Consider the following 6,746-nt stretch of genomic DNA (forward strand, 5'->3'; position numbering starts at 1 on the left):
TTGTCTTAAAAAAAAAAAAAAAAAAGAACTCTAATAGTTGAAAGTCTCCTGGTCTATCCCCCAGTCCCTTAGTGCTGCCCCTGGAGGCAACCATGGTTACCAGTTTCTTGGAGAACATTCCAGTCTATGCATAGACTGCATCTTCATTCATTCAACAAATATTGAGTTATTCAGTGTATACTGTATATCAGTGTGGGTCTTTGGATACAGCAGTGAACAAAACAGATCCTTGTACTTGTGAAGCTTACATTTTAGGGGGCGGACAGGACAAACTAGAAACATTTTTTAAAGTGTGTATATGTTATTAGAAGATAGGCACTATAGGAAAAAAAAGTGGAAATCGAGCTGGCGTTGGGAATGGGTCATAGAGAGCCTAAGAATTTGAGCTTTTATGCTGAGTGAAATGAGGAACTATTGCAGGATGTTGAGCATGAAATGAGTTTTTTTATTTAAAAGGCTCAAGCTGGCTGCTGTGTTGAGAACAGACTTCAGGGGAGCAAAGGCAGAATACGAGTGACCTATTAGGAGGTAATGGCACAATATAGGCCAGACATGTTGGTGGTCTCGGACCAGGTTTATAGCAAAAGCAGTAGTGAGGGGTGGCTGGATTCTGGATATATTACTCTTCCTAGTTAGTTAACATACTCTCCACATTGTTCTGCACTTTGCTGCTTTTCCTTTGATAAACCTTGGATAGGATTCAGGATCCCACATCAACACATGGAGAGCTTGTCCATTCTTTTTTACAGCAGCCTAGTCTCTACAGTACTCTAACTTGAGCTTATTTCTTATCTCTGGCAGGTCAGTGCATCTTTTTTTTTTTTTTTTTTTTTTGAGACAGATTCTTACTCTGGCACCCAGGCTGGAGTTCAATGGTGCAACCTCAGCTCACTGCAACCTCCATCTCCCGGTTTCAAGTGATTTTCCTATGTCAGCCTCCTGAGTAGCTGGGATTACAGGAATGCACCATCATGTCCTGCTAATTTCAATTTTTTTTTTTTTTTTTTTTTTGAGACAGAGTCTCGCTCTGTCACCCAGGCTGGAGTGCAGGGACACGATCTCGGCTCACTGCAAGCTCCACCTCCCGGGTTCACGCCATTCTCCTGCCTCAGCCTCCTGAGTAGCTGGGACTACAGGCGCCCACCCCCATGCCTGGCTAATTTTTTGTATTTTTAGTAGAGATGGGGTTTCACCGTGTTAGCTAGGATGGTCTTGATCTCCTGACCTCCTGATCTACCCACCTCGGCCTCCCAAAGTGCTGGGATTACAGGCGTGAGCCACCACGCCCAGCCAATTTTGATATTTGTAGTAGAGACAGGGTTTCACCATGTTGGCCAGGCTGGTCTCGAACTCCTGACTTCAAGTGATCCTCCCACCTCAGCCTCCCAATGTGCTGGGATTACAAGCATGAGCCACCGTGCCCGGCCTCAGTGCATCTCTTTAGGCATCCACAAAATGCAGCTTAGTGCTCTTAGCTGGTCCATTGAGAGGCTCTTACCTGGTCCCAGTGATGGGAGTAGTCAGAATTTACCCTCCCACAAATCTGGGGCTCTTTCTTCCCCCTCAGAGCCTGTACCCTATTTGGCCAGCTCCAGCCCTTCCTTTCCCGACTCAGACCCTGGCCTACTGCCTTCTTTTCCTTTCTTAGGCCTCACTCCCCCCAAGCGGGGCAGTGCCTCGAGGTGGATCCTGGAGTCTGAGGTCTGAGCTCAAGGGCCTTTGCCAGGGGAGGGGAAGTCTGGCAGAGACCACTGGGGAAGTGGTGGGTAGAGGAAGGCGGAGTCCAGGGCTGTGGCCTGTGGTGAGATGGCTGATAGAGAGCAGCAGGGGGAGTGAGACTGCCAGTGGCCCAAGGAGAATGTGAGTGGGAAAGAGGGCTTTGACAGTGTAAAGACTGGAGAATAACAGAAACCTCAGATACCATTCAGAGAGCCCTTTTCACAACACAGAGTGCTTTGGGCACCACGGAAGTCCACTTCAGCAATTATCCCATGTTAACATGAAGGAAATAGGCCCAAAGAGGTGAAAGGATTCACCCAAGGACATACACAGCACACTGCAGTAAAGGAGTCATTTAGCGAACCCAGATTTTCAGATCACCAACTCACTGCTTCTCCTAATGAGCCTGCCTTCCTCTTCTGAGCTGCTGTTGCATGGAGATGGTGGCCAAAGTGGCCTGGAGGCAGGGCCATGCAAGCAAAAGCATGGAGGGTACCACCACCCCACTCTGCACCCACTCCATGCCACTTCCACCTCAGCCCTAAGCTCCCTGTTCTCAGCCCATTTGGAGGTTTCAGCTGCAGCCCTTTCACCTAATCTACACAGGCCAAGAGATCTTTCCCGGCCCACGGCTGCCTACTCTGTGGCTGTTCCCCCACAAGTCTTCTCTCCCCAACTAGGGCAACTCAGGTTTTGAGTGTCCAAACTACTCCCTCAGGAACTCAAGTGGAGTGAGGTGGGAAGGAGGTGAAGGAGACAGGGTACAAAATATTAGGTTGGTGCAAAAGTAATTGCGGTCTTTGCCATTAAAACCTCGCATACCCCTCGGTGCCCCGGTGCCCTCTAATGGTCACAGGGGGTGGGGGAATGGGTGGAGTAGGAATGGAGGCAGGAGGGACCAGCTGGATGTGACCCCCAAGTACAACAGCAAGAGGAGAAGCCTGATATCCAGGATTCCCGGCGGATTACATCGGATACAGGACCCTCGTTGGCATGCGAGAAACAGGTGGAGGAGAGGGATCAGGGCCCAAGGGTCTGAGGAGCGGCGGGCAATAAACTGGGTATCACAGCAATAATCTGGCGGTGGGGAGGCGTGGGTGGGGGTGTCCCACATTTTCCCAACACCAACAGGCCGGCAGAAAGGAGGATGTGGCAATCATTTCACTGACAGCGCCAGAGCGCAGGCCCACCCCCAAGGGCATAGGCTTTTGTTTTGTTTTGTTTTCTGAGACAGAGTTTCGCTCTTGTTGCCCAGACTGGAGTGCAATGGCGCGATCTCGGCTCACGGCAACCTCTGCCTCCCAGGTTCAAGCAATTCTCCTGCTTCAGCCTCCCGAGTAGCTGGGATTACAGGCGTGTGCCACCACGACTGGCTAATTTTTGTATTTTTACTAGAGACGGGGTTTCACCATGTTGGTCAAGCTGGTCTCCAACTCCTGACCTCAGGTGTTCCACCCGTCTCTGCCTCCCGAAGTGCTGAGATTACAGGCGAGAGCCACCGCGCCTGGCATGGGCATAGGCTCTTACTTACATCCTATTTACATCTCTCTTGCATGTGAGTTATTTTCCCCCACCCACTTTGTCAGTTACTCTCAGACTCTAGAGTGTTCGCCAGCCTTGGAGCGTACCCGTTCCTCCAGCCATTCTCCGGCCTCAGTTCCTTTCCATCATTCGCCCTCAGCCCTTCGCCTACCCCAGCTTCAAAGAAGCGACCATACCTCCTAGCTGGCTGGGTTCGAGGAGCCGGGGACCTGCGCCTCCTGGTGGCTGATCGGAGGGAGGCTGAGTGCAGAGGGGTTCTCTCGCCTTCTCTGGGACGTGGAGTTTTGGAAAATGTTCCCCTGAGCTTCCTGAAGCTAAATTTACCTCCCCCGGCCTTGGGGGGCGCAGAGATCCCGGCGGCGATTAGCGCTGCGCGGCAGCCGGCTCCAACCCAGAGGCCCGGAATAGGCGCGGAGTTATAAATAGTGCCACCCGCAGGTGTTGGGGGGAGTCGGCGGGAGGGGGGTACCCCTGGCGGCCACGGCCCCTTCAGGTGGGTTGGGCGGTCGCGGTGGGAGCGCTGGGGGGCGGGGGGCGTGGGGGGGTCTGCGGTCTGAGCGCCCCCAGCGGTTTCCTGGGCGGCGGGTTTTTCGAGGGAAGCGGAGGCAGTCGAGGATCGGGGGGAGCAGCGGGGAAGAGGTGGGCGCCGGGCGCAGGCTGACGCTCCGCTTGCAGCTCAGTTCTCCACATTCCGAAACAGTCCCCCAGACCCACTCACGCAGGACCCCACCCAGGCAAAGCCTCGCCTTTCTCGCCACCTGAAGGCCTCTTTCCCCCAGGTTCCGCAGGCATCTAACTTCTATGCTTCTACCCTTTGGCGCACGTGGCCCAGTCAGTCCAGGCACCTGGCCCTCACTCCGAGTGGCTGTCCCCAGCCCCAGGTATTCAGTCCTCCCACTCGGGGCTTTCATCCCTCTCTTAGGGTAAACACTTCCTTCTCTGAGTATTTGTCCAACTCGTGCTACTCTCCCCAAATATTAAGGTCTAGCTGGTCACCTAAAAGTTTAAGTCTTAACGTGAGGATCTGGGACGCTCCCCTATCCCCAGGCGGCCCCTGCAGGCCCCTCACTTGCCCTCCAGCTCCCAGTTCCAGTCTGGGCCTGGTGGCGGGGCGGGGGCGGCCGGCCCCTGGGGCCTAGCAGGGGCTTCATGGGAGGGGGCGGGGTCCCCAATCAGCGTTTCTCTACCGCCGCTGTTTCGGTCGTTTGGCGTGGTTAGGGGTTGGGGTAAGAGGGAATTTCAAGTAGGGGTTCCCCACTCCGATTTCTGAGTAAGGAGGGGAGCTATTTGCACCAGGAGAAAAAAAGAGACATGGGAGGGTGGGCGTCACTGAGGAACTAACTGAGGGTTCCCGGACTATTGGGAATGAGGTGGGGAGTGGCAATCTAGCCGCAGAAAGATCAGTCATGTTCAGCCAGACGCAGAACGCGACCCTCAGGGGGGAAGTTGGGCGAGGCAAGCCTGAGGCACTGGGCACCTTTCGAGTTTCTGTACCCAAAGGCTGGTGCCAGGGAGCCCGCCCTGATATTGCCTCTGGAAGCCCTGGCCCTGCCCTCCCCGGGCCACGTTCCCACCCCCTGTCCCCCGCCCCCTTTTTTTGGCTATCCCCCTTCCTCCCCAAAGCAGCCCCCTCTCCATTTCACTTGTGGCACTGCCGCCTAGCTCCTAGCACAGCCCTTCGCCAGGCCTGCACTACCCGGACGGCTGGAGTAGGAAGGGGAAAACCCCGGCCTGGACCCCACCGGCTCCCGGCCCCTCCGGACCAGAATCTGTCCGGCGGGGCTGAGAAGAAAACCCGGAGCAGTGACCGGCCTCGGGACCCAAGGGGGTCAGGGACGCTAGGAAAACCCGGAGCGGATTACTCGAGCCAGAGCGCCCCATGCCTGCAGCTACCTCCTCCTTCTTATAGCCCCCCTAATTCTCCAGTGAGATAATGTCTGGGGTGGGGGGCTGTTTGGTTTGGCCTGAGCCCTCAGGGGCGCCTCACACTTTCCGCCCCTGGCTGGGGCGCAGGGCAGCGGCCCCGAGGCTGAGTCACGGCCCGGCGCGGAGAGGGAGAGAGGGAGAAAGAGGGAGGGAGGGACCTGGACTCCGCCCCTCATGCGCGGGGATCCCGGGTCAGCCCGGGTGAGGGCCAGGGCCCCCCTGGCGCCGCCCATTGTGGTCCAACAGGTTGAGCTGGTGTCCCGAGGAGCCACCTGCTGGAAAGGGAGGGAGGCCCCCTGCGGAGGGGGGTTGGGAGGGGAAAGCGAGTCCGACCCGGTTCGGCCTGGCTTGTCGCGGGGGAGCCAAACCTGGCCCTAGGTAGCCTGATTTGATTCCGTTTGACAGTAGTGGGAGGGGCCCTTTGGGGTACGCAGCTCCGCAGGCTCAGTCGGAAACATCCTTCACCCGCTACCTTTCTCAGTTGGGGGGCTCCCAAGTATTTATACCGGTCCTCCCCAAAACCTACACGTACCACACATCCCAAAACATCCAGGCACCCCTCGCCACCTGGGTCTCTGAGCGAATCCACGTCAAGATATCCCTCCTCGGTGGAGACTCAGTTTCTCCACTTAGGGAACCCAGGATGGAGTTGGGGAGCAAAAGCGTGAGCGCGCCCCCTCCCCCTTCGCAGACTGGGCCCCTCCCCTCCGACAATGCCAAGGCCGCAGCGGGCACTGGCGACAGCACAGAGGCTGCTTGCCCGGGGCGCCCTTCCCTCCCCGCGGGGCACCGTCACGCGTGGGGAGGGACGCAGGGCGCCCGCAGGCTCAACTCCCCGGCTCCCTCCGAGAGGGGGTGGAGCGTAGGGGCCGGAGCTGAAGGCCTGGTGGCTCCCCCTCCCCCTCCCTTGTAGGTCCCTGACCTGATTATAGCCCCTCACGGGACCCCCTCCCTCAAGACCCTAAGTCCCCAATTCACTCCCACCCAGCCTATCCCTAACCTCTCATACCCTTCCCTCCTGAGGTCCTGACCCTGCAGAAGCCCCTCTTGGAGGAGAGGGAGCCCCTGTAGGGGGTGCTTGGTTCCCTGGCCGCTGCGGACACTGCCCCCTCCCCCCTCCTCTCCAGGTTCCAGGCCAGCCCCTCGGCTCCGCCCCCTCCCTGGACGAAAGCAAGGCGAGACCCACTGGAGATGAGCGGGTATTCAGGCCAATGGGCGGACAGGGCGGTGGCGTGCAGGGGGCGGGCACAGCAGCGGCAAAGGGCTGGATGGGGGCCTGGGGCGGAGTTTGAGTTAAGGTGGACTGGGAGAGATAGGGGCAGGAGAAAGGGGGGAAGAGAGGGACCGCGGCAGGTGAAGGGAGACAGAGAGAAGGAAAGAAGGAGGGAAAGGAGGAGGGTGGAAAAGGCTAGGAGAGCTAAGTAAGAGTTTGGAGGAAGGGGGCAAAAAAGGAGGGAGGGACCCATCTGCGCTCTGCAGGGACTGGCTGGACGAAGGGGTTGAAGTTTATGTCCTTATTGGGCGGAGGGAGGGGGACCTGGGGGGGCGGGGGGCAAACC

Source organism: Piliocolobus tephrosceles, chromosome 1, assembly GCF_002776525.5.
Source record: "Piliocolobus tephrosceles isolate RC106 chromosome 1, ASM277652v3, whole genome shotgun sequence".
Classification (NCBI taxonomy): Eukaryota; Metazoa; Chordata; class Mammalia; order Primates; family Cercopithecidae; genus Piliocolobus; species Piliocolobus tephrosceles.